The sequence below is a fragment of the Paralichthys olivaceus genome, chromosome 18 (assembly GCF_024713975.1).
Source record: "Paralichthys olivaceus isolate ysfri-2021 chromosome 18, ASM2471397v2, whole genome shotgun sequence".
Lineage (NCBI taxonomy): Eukaryota > Metazoa > Chordata > Actinopteri > Pleuronectiformes > Paralichthyidae > Paralichthys > Paralichthys olivaceus.
This window is the reverse complement of record NC_091110.1, coordinates 18,964,349-18,981,611: the sequence shown is the minus strand read 5'-3', so window position 1 is coordinate 18,981,611 and position 17,263 is coordinate 18,964,349. Positions and strand designations below refer to the sequence as shown.

The following is a 17,263-nucleotide window of genomic DNA, read 5'->3' as shown; positions in this document are numbered from 1 at the left end:
AGAGCTGCCTTTCATCGATTTCAAGAAAAAAAAAAACCCACCGAAGCTTTAAATCAAGTTTCAGGTCCTGAACTCTGAAAGATATATTCAGACAATCATGTGTTTCATTTAAGCAAAAGCAACATGTGGCCACGTTGACTTGACATGACTGGTGGTGTGGTTCTGCAGCTTTAGATGCAAAGATAATTCCCACAACGGCTTCATACAGAAATCCACCACGTGGTGCACGATGCTTTGTGGCTTGTACACATTTAATACCCAGTTACCACTGAAGTAGTGCTTTGCTCAGGGGCACGTCAGAAGCAGCTGCAGACATTGATTTGTTTCCTTCGCCATCGATGCTTCGATTCTTCTCCAGAACCTGATGACAGCACGTGATGCTTTGAGTCTCTTAGCGAAGACACAACAGAAGACGAATGTAGTTGACGCGCTCGCAAACTGAGGCCGGACTGGTTTTATTTACAGGGTCTCATCATGTCAGTCACAATCATCCCAGGCCTCTTGTGAGACTCAACCGAAACCCCCTGCAACACATCCGCCCCGGCACAAACCTCTTACCTCACACGCTAGTCAGTCCTAAGCCATATATCAATGTTAGTGCTCAGTGGTGATGACTTATGCTGGTGCTGAAATTAAAGTCCCCTAGCGTTACAGGGCTAATCCCCTGGTTAGCATGCGCCTTTAGCAGCTTTAAGAGGATCCCTCTGCAGAATGAGATTTTCATTAGCCCGATATGACAGCTTGATGAAGGAGCCCCTCGTGGAATCTCCGAGTCTGGGAAAGTGAAGCCCGCTCTCAAGCGTCGCCTCCGAACAGCCCCGAGATTTTGTGCCTGGTGTTTACTGTAAACCGAGTGGACAGGAGACGGGGGCGAGAAAAAAAAGAGCAGCAGCGAGAAATGCCAGGTATTCGTTCCCGAGCAGAGTGATTGGAAACACATATTCCCATAGGCGCCGTATAAGGTTGCATTTCTGAGGCTTTTAGCGGAGACAGATTAGGGTTGGAGGGCCGGATGGTTGTGTCTCCGTAGCTGCTAATGGCCCGAGTATCACTGTCATGCTGCGGATGTCTTCAATACTCCACCGCTGTTCACTGACACACCGAGGGCCGACAGCAGAGCCAGAGACTGAGACATGAAGCGGGACGATGATCCGATACGAGTGAACTCGCCGCTGCACCACAGGGGGGTTTACGCTGACGTTAGGCCATCGCTGGTCACATATCGGATACTACTCTTCGCAGAGAGAATGAGAGGAGCAGTCAGCTGATCTGAGGCCAGGTGTGACAGGAAGGGAGGGGTGGAGACGCAGCTGTTGCCGCTGACACGTACATGCTCGGGCTTCGGGAGGCATGAGCAGCATAAAGAGAGGTGTGTGCTCGCCGGGGCCTGCTGGGGGTATCAAGTTGTCATTGCACAGATTGTAAATGTGCTGCCGGATTAGTGGACGTCCTACTGGGTTTGCAGGAGCCACAAATGAGCGGATGCGTGTGTGCGTGCATGATAGCGGAGCGTGTTGTGGCATCGTCGGCCATATTGTAATCTTTTTCTCTCTCTAATTATAGTCTGGTCAGAACGGGAAACCGAAGCTCTTGTTTTCCCAAACAGGTTTTTCTGCTCGCTCCAGCACCAGCTGAGCACGTTGGCTCGGGGCAGACAGAGCACGGCCTCCTGTCTCTGGAGCTGCAGGCTGATATTATGACTTCCAGGGGTCAAGCGGCTGCACAGTATCGTGTCCTCAGCCAGAAGCACTGTGGGACAGCCTGCTTTGTCCTCCCGTGTCTGGACTAAGCCTTAAATGTTGGCTTCAACCTTGCGAGTGTCAGCGGCCGTCAATCAAAGCTGACCCAGGAGAAACAAGTGAGATTAGTCGGGATTAAGAAGAATTTAAAAACTAAAACCTCTGGGGGGAGAAAGTTGGAAAAAAAGTTTGTGAAAGTGACGATGACCCTGTTTAGACCTGGACACTTATTTTCATGGAATGAACCATTCCTGATAATCCAGACAAATTGAGTGTCAGAGCAGGAGCGTCTTCAACAGCCTCTCGTCTCTCGAACAGATTCAACACTTAACTTCAAGCTCTCCGGCTGCACTGAAAACTTAGTCACTTTGGATAAGTGCGTCTGACAAATGAGTGAAAGTGAATGAATATGTAAATAATAAAAAGTGTGATAGAGATCAGGCAGGAAGAATTAAACAACAAGGACTTCAACGGAGAACATACCAAAACTAAAATCTGATATGAAACAACTGAACTTTTTGGATCTTCAGACACATGTGCATGTGTGTGTGTGTGTGTGTGGTCATTAATCACTAAAGTGTTCCTTGGTGAATAAATCCCACATGAATCCCTGTGCACCTTTGTCTGGTTCAGTTTCTCATTGAGCATCATGCATATTATTATTGGCTGTTGATCAATACACAGAACAGACATGTGAATGAGGTCAAACTTGGCTAAACATGTGAGTCTGTGCACAACTAAACTACCGACTGCAGTTTTGTTACAAAAGACGATAAAATGCACAGTGAGAGCAGAGAGGGATCCAGCACATGTTCCAGATGTTTGCCAGATGGAGGCTACGAGGAGGTTTTTGAGTGGCAGAAATGAAATATTGATAAGACACGGAGCCATAAACACAGCGTCTGACTCAAGATGTGGTAGATGACATTTCGGCTCTCGCCGCCTCCTGTTCTCGTCTTTAAGTGAGACTCACCAAAGACTTTCTCCTGCTGGTTTCTACTCTGATCTCCACCATCTCCACACTGAGCCTCTGATCCATCCGTGCCCCCCCCCACCCGCCTGTTGCGGACCGGGCCGAAGCGTGAGAACCCTCCACGCTTTGTTCGTTTACCCAGATATAAACCTTCGGCCGCGCTCGTAATCTGCAGCAGCGTCGTGGGTTTCTTCCTTTTCATTACCGAGAAGATTTATTCATCTGTTTTGTCTAAATGGCTTCGTTGTCATAGGCTATTTACTGAGTCATTTAGCCTTCACGGGGCTGATCGGGGCAATTTCAACAGTTGTGTTTTCCTTCTGGCGTTGTACGCAGCAGCGGGAGGGAGCGGAGGCTGATAGAGGGTTCAGGATTTTCATAGCAGGAGGCTGAGAGAACGATCAAAAAAGAAAGAAAAGGAAAGAAAACAATCTAAATCCATTTGTCTTGAGGATTAATGATCCCTGATTGGCTGAATTACTCACGGCTAGTTAGAGGAGGCTTATCGATGAATCAGTTGCTGGAGCTCTTAACAAAGCACACAACTATAGGATAATCCTTCTTATCTGTCCCCCCCCCTCACTTGTTTGCTTTCTTTAGGCCCATTTGGCGTGTTTGGCCCAGCGCAGGTAACGTACGGAGGGAAAAACAGACAAAAGGAGGGAGGGGGTGGCGGGTATGTGTGGATATAAAGTGGTGGACGGAGGGTGAGGAGGGAAACAGGAAACAGTAATGGACCCTGTAAGATTCTCTTTAATGCTTCACTCTTCAGATTTTTAGGAGGAGATAATGTTTTCACTGCTGTTTGCAGGATTACGCAAAAACCACAGTTCTTAGAAAATGCAATTTAATGCAGCTTGAATATAAGGTGGAGGTTTGTGCTGCAGATAGATGTCTAAAGTACTATCTATCTTTTCTAGTTACCTCCGCCAGGCGTTTTCACAGGATTACACTAAAACTACCTGAGGAATTACCACAACAGATGGATGCGATATAGGTCAGGGAAGAACCCGATCGATGTTGTTGTGGATCTGGATCAGAAGGAGGAAGCATGATTTTTATTTCATTTTTTTATTCATTTATCACAATTACAATCTATTTGTGTGTGACAGTCTTCTCATGAAACCTCATTTAAAGTCACTGGATCTAGATTTTTCCGCACCAAATGATTCGCATTAAGATTCATGAATTATTCAATGAGAACTCAACATAAACGTAGAAAAACTTATTATCTAACAATGTTAAAGGAAGTGAGTAAACTGCTCCTGATCCACAGCCACACGGAAATGTAAAAAGTTCTTCCACCTAGTTTCGTGGAGATCCATCCAGTCTAGTTTTTCACATAATCCTGCTAAATAACGGACAAACAAACAAATGAAAACACCTCCATGGTGGCGGTAATTATTCCATTAGTGGTGAAGTTTCCTTGGCAATCAACGAGTGATTATAAACACAACACAACTCACTGAGCTCTAACTAAAGGAACTTTAATTGGCAGATAACACAGCTTGTTCCAAGAACTGTGGAAGAAAGTTACTGGAAACAATCAACTGATTTAAAATGTTTTTTCTCCGTGTGTCCATGTGAAATAGTGAAACCTTCATCCTTGTGTTTCCTCTCACACACCTGTCACATGTCAGGTGTGCTCAGATTCTCTCACAGTTATTTCACTGGCATCAAAGCCATCAAATGTAAATATACCGAATATAAAAATACAGCGCAAACTATAATTAATCCCAGAAGGCTGCTGGAAAAGTTAATCAAGAAAAAAACTTAACGCCTCCGTGTCCTCGATGGTAAGTACGGTCCTGAGAGGAAGAGGAAAGTGAAGTAGAAGCAAAAACTAACGAGTTCGTTCACTGGTTTTTTAAGTTTAAGTCTTCTGCAAAAATTCAAGAACAATCGAAAACCAATAGTAAAGTTCTGTGAGGCAGAGGAAAGGAAAGACGAGATGGAGAGAAGAGGGGGAGAAGGAGGCCAAGTGAGTGGGAAAGAGAAAAGGAGCAAAGAAAGGGAGCAATTAGAAGCCAGAAGAGGAGAGGACAGGAGAGGAAAGGAGAGGAGAGAAGCAAAAGTGAAGAAAAGAAGACAAAAGAAAGACGAAGGTGGGAGAGGGAGGAAGAGCAAGAGAGAGGAAGAAGAAGAGAAGCAAGAAATGCTATGGAAGGAAAAGAATGTAGACAGGAGGAGAAAGTAAAAACAGGGGGAGGAAAAGAGGAAAAAACCCTCCTGTTGTTTTCCTCATGAACACAGTTGGGTCAGACGAGGGTCAACTTCCCAGGCTTATTCCAGAAGGAGAGAAAAGAGGAGATGCTTTCAGCTCAAAGTAACACACAATGCTGCCATCACACACACACACACGCACACGCACACACACACACGCTGACTGAGTTCAAGACACACACAAACCACAGACCTCATGCTGCTTCTATATCAAATCCCTCAATTTACTCCTCCACAAAAAACGATGTGTGCGAAATGACTTTAAAAAAACCAAAAAAAAACCCACACCATTAAAACGCTGCAGTTCCCAAACACAGCCTCTAGGGGGGGCTCTTTGTGGGGCCAAAAGGGGGCTATCAGGCCTGGTTCCTGTGATGTGACGTCACCAGATGGGGTCCGTCCATCCCGTCGCCCTCAGGGTTGGGGTGGGGGTGTCTCGATCAGCCTCCCTCCACCTGTACCATCATTCAAGGCTTTTCGCCTCTGGGAGGTTAAAGCCATTATTACTTAGTTGGCTAATTATATACACACATCTGTCCGAGCATGTCGAGAACACACATGCATTTAAACATATAGTGTGTCGGCCGGGGGGCTCGGAGCGACTGGGCGTTGACAGAGCCGAGATGGGAAAAATGGAGCCTGCAACGCAGAGACAGTTCCCCGGTTCTGTTTTTTTCCTGCTGGGAACAAAACCAGAGGAGGTGAATAATTGGCCTCAGATTGAAAACACATTGTGGGAAGGCACCTCGGACGGGTAGAGCATGAAGCAGGGGGCTGCAGGGTGGGGGAGGGGGAGCGGAGGGGCTGCTCGTGGATCCTGGTGGTCCTGACTGTGCCAATCACTGAGTCGTCCCTCGGTGCAGCTGCAGACGCGCAGTGTGCCACGAGAACAACACACAGTGTGTTATGTAAAGCTGCATGTAAGTTCTGAAACGTCTGCAGGCGCATTAGGTCGGGTTCACTCTGTTTCATGCAAGTGTGACGTGGGAAAAATGAATTTTTCCTCATGTTAAAGCCTGATTTCACAAATGTTGTTTAAACAAACCCACTTCTCCTTTACATTTACAACTTACAATTAAATTCTAATAGGACATAAAAGTACGATTTATTTGAAAGAAAAGTTTCAGAGTTTAAGTCAGGCCTAGATTTCCCATAATGCAACTCAATACTACCTTTCGTCTGACCCTTTCTCTCTGTCGTATTAAGGGAACCGGATACTGAGCTGAAGTATCCAGTCACTTTTCCAAGACGCGTTTTCTAAGATCTGGGTTCATGTTTTGCAGAAGACTGCACATGAACATGAACATGAACATACTGATGACGTCACGTGAACAAATAAATGGATTCAAAACATCAATGTGATTTTATCAACGGGTTCAGGTGAGCTTCATGTTTTATTGAGGAGGTTTTTTATGGAAACATGTTAGCATCTAATCTCAAATACCCAAATAAATATCAATACATTGAATTACTGAATGAGAGGCCTGCATGAATTCTATTTTAAAATTCTATTTTTATATTAAAACTCAGAATAACAAAATAACTGAGACTTCACACATCACTGTGTGTATTTCTATGAACACACAACGAGCGGTCAGATTTGATTTGAGCAAAATTAAACTTTAACGTGAATATTTCGACCGATTCTCGTCCTGCGATATGTGGATGAGGTTAATTACTGGCGACGCTATTCTGGTGTTAAAGGGGTCAAAGCAGCAACAGCAGCACGGCGTTAGTGTCAGTCAACACACACACACACAAACACACACACACACACAAACACACAAACACACAAACACACACACAGCAGGGCGCCATCACTCAGTCAGTGTAAAGCCCCGGGGGAGCGACAGTCAGACTCAAACCCCCTCTGTGACAAACATGGTTGTTCAGGTTGCCATGACGCAGTTTACAACACAATGTTCTGACGACACTTATGACAAACACGACCGTGCTCGTACCTGTGTGTGTGTGTGTGTGTGTGTGTGTGTGTATCTACATCAGGTGTTTGTATACACGGCTCCAAACAGAAACACACGCGGACACAAACGTTTCCCATCAGCACCTGCAGCACAACTGAGCCCGAGGGACAATATGGACGACGCTACACTTCACCCTCTAGTTAGTTGTGTTTCTATGCTGACGATCACACTGCGTGCTGAATGACTTGCTGTTTAATGGAGCTCAGTGCGGGCGCTCCTGCAGACGACACAGACGGCGCTGCACTTCCCAAGATGCCGCTTGTCAGTCGAGCCGCTCGCCGCACTCGGCCGATATCGATCTGACACCCTAGACTCTGAGCTGAGGTCGGGGGTCAGTGACAGACCATTATTCAGCCTGAGAGCCAGTGTTTGGTCGGTGTCTGAGCCCAGGTGATGGGCTGACCTCGCTGCCGTCCATCTTAGGAGCTGCTGAGGGATGGAAGGCGAAGTTTAAAAAGCCCGTGAAAACAAAACTCAATTTCCCATGAAACACTTCCAGCTCCTGCCCTGTAAACTGGATTCCTGCTCCTCTTACTGAGCTCCACCTCCTCGCTCCACCTCCTCGCTCCTCTTGTGTCTAAAAACTATAATGCTGTGGTTTTTTTTTGATTTATTTCTCATCTTTTAATTTAATTTGTTAAGAAGCTACTAATCTACTCATGTATTTACTGTGTTTATGTTAATAAAGATATTTATATGCAAGGTTTTAAATGTATTAGTGAATTGTTAAACAATGTGGGGGGACAAAATGGACAAAAGCATAATTTGAGGAACAGTGGATTAATTCCAGAAATGCAAATATACAAACTGTATCTAAGCAGTTACACATTTTAAGTTATTAGTTTCTATCATTAATGTTTATTATTTGGGGTTGAAGCTGCACCTGTATTATCCAACAAATGCACTAGATTTACACTGGATTTATCTACATGTAGCTTCACACGTGTATGAAAATGTGAACATAAGATCCATAACTAACATTATAGATTGATTTTGATCAGATAAAGCTCGTCCACACAGAGAAACCCAGATGTGAAGTAGACAAAGCAGCAGCCACTTCGGGGCGGTCCCACCTCGAGCATGTTTGACTAACACTGCCCCGATCCTGGCTCGCCAGGGCCGAGACTCTCACCTCTGACCTCCCTCCCCAGGGGCGATCCGAGCCCCCTGTGCTGCCCTATCACTTTACTGCACCCTAGGGAGCCGTGGCCCCGCCTGCCCGGGGCCAACACACTCTGAACCCACAACCAGAGGAGGAGGAGGGGGGACGGGCGCTGAAGAGAGGGAGCCCACAACGTCTGGACTCAATCACCCGCCCATGACAAGCCAGCAAAGCCCTCACACACACACACACACACTAACACACACACACACACCAACGCCAGCACTTATCCACCAGTGAGGTCTCTCACACATCAAAGTGCAGCGGAGCTCACTTGGTTGAGTAATAGGCGTTCTGTGGGGAGATGATGGTGAAATGCGCAAAACTCAGGCTCGGAAAATTTGTTGTGTTCAAGGTTCTGAGTGAGGGGGGAGAGAAAGGGTGAGAGAGGATTACATGCAAGGTTTAGAGAGAGAGAGAGAGAGAGAGAGAGAGAGAGAGAGAGAGAGAGAGAGAGAGAGTGCGGGGGGAATAAGTGGCAGAGTGAAAGATTGACTATTGGCAGAAATGTGAAAGAAGAAGCCAAAATGATGTGAGAAAATGTGAACGAGGGAGCGAGAGAGAGCACAGCCCTGATTTAAAACTCCCACAGGTCCTGTAGAGGAGGTAGGAGGTCTGTGTGTGTCTGTGTCTGTCTGTGTGTGTCTGTGTGTGTCTGTGTGTGTCTGTTTCTGTGTGTGTGTGGTTATTTGTTTGGTCCACTTTCACATACAATGTCTCCACAGGCCTTCAACATCAATGGTTCCCAAACAGCACAATAAGACACCAAACAATAAAAACATAGAGAAATCGTTGGTGCTTTTCTTTGTATTCAAAGTAAAAAAATGATGCAACTATAAAAAGTTTCTGTCAGAGCAGAGACGAGCAGGGAGAGGGGCGGCGACAACGGGACGTCTCTCAAGGAGCCTGAGGCGTCACATAATCGACGGAGGCAGCTGAAGGCGCTGGCGGGCGACTTGTAAAGAAGTGGACATCCCAGTCCTCCTTAAATTCTACATTTAATAAATGGTTCCTAACAGCCAGCGACGCTTCCCTGTGGTTTTATCGCTGTAATTGCCTAAAATTACCGGGATCCACACGTCGTTCCTCCAGGTTTATAATCGCTCTGCAGACTCTCTGAGTGACAGGAGATCAGAGAGGGCCGCACTCTATTCCCACCTCTTGTCTAACCCCCTCTTACGACGCTCATAATGGACGGTGTTTAAAAAAGGCATGTGGGCCTGTTGCTACAGGTTCAGGCGCGAGGACGACCTCGACCATCACCGCACCGGAGGAAGAAGAGGAGCCGTACACGTGGAAGACGAAGACGTCAACAAGACGAGGAGATTCCAGAGCTTTTGGTGCCTCCTGCTGCTCTACAGGCTCCACCCCTCTCCTGAACGTTCCCCACATGTTCCAGTTGTTGTGAACGAGTCGGACCCGGAGAATCCGCTGCTGCTTCCCGTCCGAATTTACAGACTCTGCTGCAACACAGACGTTTTACACGGCTGCACTAAAGGTGTTTATGGGGGCGGGGATTAAGGGATTGAGACGAGCAGGTTGAGGCTTGAATTGATTGATCATATTCAGAATTGAGTAGATATATTTCCGTGCGATGTTTTACAGTGTGTGACACTAACACACACAGATACTTCAGTCTCGAAGTCAAAGAGAAGTCTGAAGAGTGTGTTGAGGGCTACAGGAGGAGATCCACTTAGGAGGTGCAGCTCTGGCCCCTGAACATCCCGCAGCAGGCCCAGAAAAAACAGCACATGTAACATCATGTAAGGACTAAACATAGACGTGCCCTCCGAGTTCTCTGCATGCCAGTGCCAAGCCGTACCACCTGGCCCGCTCAATCTGCCCCCGCAGGGGCCCCATAACGCCCCTCCGCCCCATCCCCTCGACACAGAAAGGCTGTCATAGTCTCGTCCATCAGGCCGCAGAGCGGACACTCTCAGATCTGCACGTATCGCCTTAAGAGAGGCCCGGCTCGGATTCACACGAGCCGCCTTTAGAAGTCCCGGGCTCAGATTCAAGCGCTCCACCTTAAGGGGCCGTATTTCATATTCACACCTGCTGTAGAGCATTCCAGTGTCAGCGCCCGTGGAGGCCGCGCTCCTCATTCACATATTCAGCGCAGCGCGGGGCGAGCAGTCGGTGAGGTAATAACCCGTCTTTTGGGACTTCAGTGGGCACATTTCAATGCATATAAAACGGTTTCCCACTGCTGCAGCATAAATGAACCTCAGAGGATCCAAAATTTCAAGCACATGGGAATATATAGGATGCACGTGCACACACAAACACACACACACTTGCACACACACACACACACACACAGTGGGACGGCGGGAGCTAAAAGTTTATGGAGGTATCTGAAAGGCTGCTGGTTTGAATCCTCGACTGAAGTGGGAAAAATATATGAGTGAGAATAATAAACACATTCCTCCAACAACTGCACGCGGACATTCATTCATTTTATTACACAGACGTCAAATTTATCAAATCTAGAGGGATTTTTTTTTTTCATTACTGGTGAATAATTAAGTTTCCAAGAACTAAAACTTATTTGAGTTTTATTTGAAATTAAGATTTGTTAAACTCCGAAATAGGACAGTTAAAGAAATACTTTAAGAACCACAGTGAAACCCTGTTCACCTCCTTTGTTTCTCCCCGTAAACATTTGCCTCATGACTTCTCTAATTTGGAAGCAGATGCTTAAATACAGTTGAGACTGTGTGCAGCAGTTAAAGTATTGTAGGTGGTAATGTGACTGTCGGGCGTTGCCTGGATAAATAAACATTAAGAAAAACAGCACACATACAAATCCTTCCGCCCACATGCACTTTGCAAACGCAGCTCGTATAGTTCTGAGCGAGAGGCCACAGAGAGCAGCAGAAATCTGGTCCAGGCCGAGGCGGTCCGGTCCGACGGGGCGAACTCGCCAAAAGAAACATCACCGGCCGCTTTCTGACAGCTGATCGGCATCAAACCAAAACAAACCCGCTCACATCCAAGACACATCATGTGCACGTCGTCCCTCCTCGTATGTTTTCAAACGCCTCGCTCAGATTCAGCCCGTCCCGACTCTCCCTGAACTTCACGACTGACCCCAGCTCAGCTATCACGTGCGTTCCACGCCACGATGAGCGTCGCCTCCGCTGAATCCGGCCCCCGGTCGGGGGGAATCGCTAGATGGGAACCACATGTCAGTGGCTGCGTGTCAGTTTGAGGAAGGATTTACTGTGTGGACGTGATGATGGAGAGGGCCATAAAGGAGAGATAGAGCCGTTGTTGAGAGATCACCTCACCGCCGGCCGATTTCCATCTCTGAGAACATGAGGCCTCTTCGCCTCCGCAGCTCACAGAGGGAAAAAAAGACACAAGACAGATGTGTATCTCTTTTTACCTCCATCTCGGGGTTGGGAACTTCTCTTTTCTTTCCATTTACACCACCCTGAGTGTTTTTACATGTACAGTGTGAGCCTGGGTTAAATTAAGCATTTCACGGCAACCGATTCCACCGCTCGGGCCAGAGGTTGTAGGCGGCAGACTGCGGCGATTAGGCCGAGCCGCTGAACCTTAGGCCACCTCATTTAACACACCACTTGATGTTATTATAATCGGAGTGGAGATCCCACTGTTCAGACTGCAGCAGCACGCCACTCCGTCTCACTGTCGCTACAGCACCACTCGTCCCTGTTTGTGAATAACAATAAAAAAACGGAAATCAGGATTTGGCAAATGCAGCAGAGCTCGAACAAAAACAGTAAAAAATTTCTAACGGACGCCAGAAAATACAGATGGAGACCATATATTAATGTGTTGTTTATTATATTCATTAATCTGTTCTGTAATTCATTAAATTAGTTCCTTTCTGGGACGGGACCAGAATCGTTTCAAAGACAAAGACAGAGATGTCAATGATGGATAAAAAAAAAAAAAAAAAGAAAACGAAAGATTTAAAAGAGGAAGGAGAGGAAATGCGAAAGCTCAAACAGAGACAGAAACATATTCGGAGTGTCGGGGTGGAGGGCTGGATAAATATACTCCACTGCACTGAATGACAGGCATTCTCATCCCTCATCTACCCCCCGGAGAGACGGAGCGAGGGGAGCGGGGCTGGACCTGCCATCTTAACCTTTCCTCTCTACTCATTTTACATTATTCCTTTCTTCATTTCTCTTCCCACTCCTCCTCCACTCGCACTCTGGGCTGCCATCGTAATCCTGTATCTGTAATGATTTTAATACAACTCCTAATCCTCTGCCTCCCCCCCCTTCCCCCTCTGCCCTTTCCCTCCATTACCAGCCCCTCACCCCCGTCCTAAATGGCATGTGACCGCCATTATCGCCTTGTGGAAAGAGCAGCGTCATCATGTGTGCCATGATTTTCATCCATAACCATTAGGAACGTTGTAAAAAGATACGACCACTCGTGGTGTCTTCAAATAATGGACTGTAGGCACAAGGTTGGACAGAAGCTGATTGCCATCATCGCTAGACGCTGTCATTACTTTTTACGACTTTGAGTACTTTGGCCCTTAATGCACATCCTTCCTGTCCTTCAGTGTTTGAACCCAGAGGAGTCGAGCAGATTAGCGGTGGGAGAAACCATCCGGTGATCAAAACAGCTACAGGTTCAATCTCTGCACCAATTAGCAGAGCTCTGCTCCGGGACTCGATCAATGTCAGCGTTATTTGTCCAGGGAGGGGCAGGGGTTCAATAACAAAGGTAATCATGTTTCATTACAACCAGGTTATGATGCCGCACTGTTTTTTACTTTGAATGATTAATGGGGCTCTGTGATACGGTGGAGACACAACCAGGATGTACTCTCGTCCAGCGTCAGCTGGGACTGGCCCCAGCCCGCTAACACTCTAGAGGACAAGCGGTACAGGTAAAGGATGGACGGATGGATGATTAAGTGTTTTTTTTAAACTGGAACAGGAGTTACGACCAAATTCAAAGACGGTCAACACAAATTAAAGTGTGTTAAACCAAATGAGCCGTGAGAAAACATTCAACCGAGAGCTTGTAAAGAATATTGTTTAGTGTTTAAAAAAAAAAAAACTTTACATTTGATTTTACTGGTGGATGTTGGTGAATGCAGATTCTGAAAACTTAGCTGTTACCATGGTAACAATATCCCCGTTTCTGTTCTTTCTGAATATTTGGCAGTTATTCCGGCTGAGATGGACAGGGGACAAATAAATTTAATTTGTGGAGCTCAATTAGCAAAATCAACTTCTGACATTACAAAATGTTTTTTTATGAAATTCACTTAAAAATCAAGACGTGAATAGTATCTGACGCCACAGACCCCCACCCCCCACCCCAACCCCCACCCCCCGGGAGGCTGTTGTGACATGTGCTGAACAAGTGTTTCTGTCGACTGTCCGAGCTTCAGTGAATAAAACTCACCAGCTGAGGTTCAACCACTGAGAGAAACGAGCTGCGTTCACGGAGACAGTTTAGGTGAAAAGGGCCAGAGTTTAAAATCACTCTGAACCTGCGTCAGTCAGCACATACACACTCCTGAACACACAACACACACAGACACACAACACACACAGAACCCTTCACATTGCTCAACACTCCTCAGATAGTGTTTACCCTCTGAACAACGGCCAATTACACGGACAGGGAGGCTTTCAGCAGCTAAAGCGAAGACATTATATCACAGAGACGCAAACATTCTGACATTTTTCATGTTACTCTGCACAGTGAGCTGAATTCAAATCACACTGACCCAGAGAACTCAGTGCGGAATAAACACACTGTTCTCAACACACAGCGGGCGTCAAAGTGTCAGTGTTATCAAATCCACTTATTCTTACACTGTTTGTTAAACTGTCACACAAACAAGTTAACAAGGAGTTAACCTGTTATGACAAAAACATGGCTTCCTCCTGTAAACACCCCCCGCTCTTCCTATATCTGTCCAGTTGAGGCAGTTTTTCTTTAATGATCTATTGTAGTTGGCTGCAGAAGAAGTAGTTACGAAATACTTTTACTCCTCAATGATTAAATGCACTTTTACTTTTTCAAACTTCCTTAGAGACGATGTTTTTGACGTTTGATGTCGTTTAATTTGGTTCAGATGGAAGAAAAATCTGGATTTAAACACGATTTTATAAGTGGTTGTTTTTACTTAACGTTGATGTATCATTGTTGGTGCATTTTATTTTTGTTATTTCCAGCTTTTACCATTTTGACTATAAATCAGCGTGTGGAAGTCGTAAAGATCAAATCAAAGCAGTGTTTCAAAGCAACTATTTTACTGCAGAAATCTCATCCTTCAGCTGATTTATAAAAAATATTGTCTCAATCCAATGGGTCTGTAATTTCCCAATAAATGATTTGAAAGATCTGTGACTTATTATAGGGAAAGTTCTGAGACATTTATTGGGATTGTGTTGAGTTTATAAGATGCTGATAATCCTCAATACAATGCTCAATTCACACGGCATATTTATTTCCTGTTTTACACTGTATATATATATTTTAAATATTCCTTACAGATCACTCCACATAAAAAGTTTCTTATGAAATTATTGAGTAAAGATTTCTCTCCAATTGTTTTTGCTGCATCACAAATTGAATACGTCTGAGTTTCACCTGAACCATATTCACGTAAATGTTTCCTCTGTGAGGTCATGGACATGGAAATCCAGTTCTGCTCCGAGGGTAAAGATGTCACTTCACACATTCGACCTGTCCGACGGCAGAGCCAGGTCATCTCAGTTGAGAAGAGGTCTCAGTTTAACACCTACAGGTCACGCAGCGCACCTTCCCTCTGTCATTAGGCGCGAGCTGAGGCCGAGCCCAGGGAGAAACCCGAGCCCGGCCCCTGAAGGAGGCTAATCCTCCTCAACAAAGGCTGTGTGCTGCTCTGACAGCCTGAGCGATCATCAGTCAGGTAAAGCAAACTGCTCCGACCTGACCACTGTACACACAGGTGGCTTTACTGACCGCTCTGTGTGTTTGAGTGGGTGTGTGTCCGGGTGGTGTGAGGCGGTAGAAACGCATTCAACAAAGTGTGTCCCCGCCTGTGTGTGTGTGTGTGTGTGTGTTTGAGTGCGTGACGTGTCCAGACCTGTTATGTTTTACTCGACATGAGACGGTGCAACGCTGCGACCGAGGCTGCGGCTGTCACAGCCAGACAGACTGATTAGGTCGACTTTTCTCACGGCAGGTAAAGACTCAAATCCCCATAATCCCTCAAATGATTAAGCTCGGGTCAGGAGTGACGGCACACACACACACACACAAAGGCCCTGAACTCCAGGAACAAAAAAAAAACACTTTTTAATGAAGCTCTGCGGCTTTAAAAACTAATAAAGATGCAAATTTCTGTTAAAAATAAATGACAGGCTGACGAGTCAAACAGCAACTTTAAAATGTTGGACTTTCTGTTTCTGCTTCATGTTTAAATATCTGGCGTTTTTGACGATCACTGCAGCGACACATGCATTCAAATAACAGGCGGGCAAATTAATTTCCCTCTTGATAAATTCTAATTGGGACACTTGAGGAAGAATGTGCAACAGGGCAGCTGGTGTGATATAAAAAGGAAGCGAAGGCTGGTTGAGACGCAGATTATCCGGAGGCAAACTGACTTCGACGAGCAAAAGACAACATTTTCCCCAGTTTTGAAGCCGTGCAGGGAATGAGAGACACAAACACATGTACAGAAATCGTCCGCTGCATTCCTGCGCTGCCTCCTGGCTCTCGTCCCCCCACACTTGTCACCGGGCAGCGACGGGGCCCTGCAGTGCTCGCCGGCCGGACCTGTTGGCGCGCACGTGGTGTCAGGTGACAAGAGCCGGCTCTGCAGACGGAGGCCAGAGGCTGCAGCACCGACGTCTCTGAGGGGGAAACCCGAGTCACTTGGGCTCAACGTACAACATCCAGTGAAGTCTGGATTATAATTGTTTTAAATTAGTCAACAAGAGGCTTCATTTAAATGATGTTGCTTCTAAAATAAAAATCTTTATTCAAACATGAGCTTTAAAATATTCTGTGGTCGACAGGAACAATTATTTACATTTCTTATTTTATTTAAGGTCGGAGAAAAGCTGACATCCCCTCACGTGTTACATTAACACATCTACCACGTGTAAACCTTGCTCATCTTTTCTATGCACAACCTGTAACATATTGCATATACTTATATTATATCTACACAGGTTTTTACTTTTATATATTTGTTTTTATCATATTTGTTTACCTTTAACCTTTTCCTAATGTTTAAGTCTTTTTAGCCTGCCCCCTCTGCTGCGTGTTTACGGTAATATTGCACTTAACGAAACAAAAACCCAAAAAATAAATACATGACGATGAAGCCTGTAATAAAAATGCATTCACAGCGTGTGCGCGGACTGACAGACGGTGACACGTGTGGACAAAGGCTCAGACAGACGGACACTCGGGGGTCAGTGCTGGTGGTGATGTGTGTGTCTTAATTGGAGGGAACTACTTTGCTCTTTCAGCTCAGCAGCAGATGTGAAGCAGGTTTGTGACAGACAGCACATGAGTGCTCAGAGTGTGTGTGACCTTTACGACCTTTTCCACAAATCAGACGGAGATCTGTGACAGCTCCCGTCATCATTTAAATAATCGAAATAAAAGAAATAACTCGATGATGTTCTGTCTTCACCTCTGTTTGTTTGTCAGCAACAGATTTCCATGACACTTGGTAGAAGGATGGAACAAGGTCCAATAAAAAATCTATTCAAGAGTATTTAATGGATCCAAGGATCCTTTTATCACTTTTTTGTGAGATTGGTCTTTTTATTTAATTACCAGGGAATAATTCATGGATCTCACAACATATTCAGGGAACTGATATCTCAGAGTGTAATTTGGTGCAGATCTAGTGAAATGTGGTTTCACAAGGGGACTGTTGGTTTGAGGTCTGAGGTTCGCCCTCTACTGAGTGATACTCTGCTTTGTTTAGTTTTCCAGCAACTTTAAGCAAAACATTTTCCCAACATTTGGTGGCAGGACGAGACCTGGTCCAAGAGAGAACGTGTCGTGGATCCAGACAATCTACCGAGTGCCATTCTGGTCCTGGTTTAGTTCTTCTACAGCCTCACAGATCTGGGACATATTCAATCAAAACTTTCACTCGAAACCCGTGTCCAAGTACTGTCCCTGCTCTCGGGTGGTTTATCAAACCAAACAGACGAGAGGCAGG

The 17,263-nt window shown here is 45.7% G+C and overlaps 1 protein-coding gene across 1 annotated transcript in view; it reads right to left on the bottom strand.

Annotated features, from left to right (window-relative positions):
- LOC109645956 (ephrin-A5b-like) overlaps positions 1-17,263 on the bottom strand; it is a 65,854-nt gene that overhangs the window by 12,052 nt on the left and 36,539 nt on the right. The gene's annotated exons all lie outside the window — the stretch shown is intronic.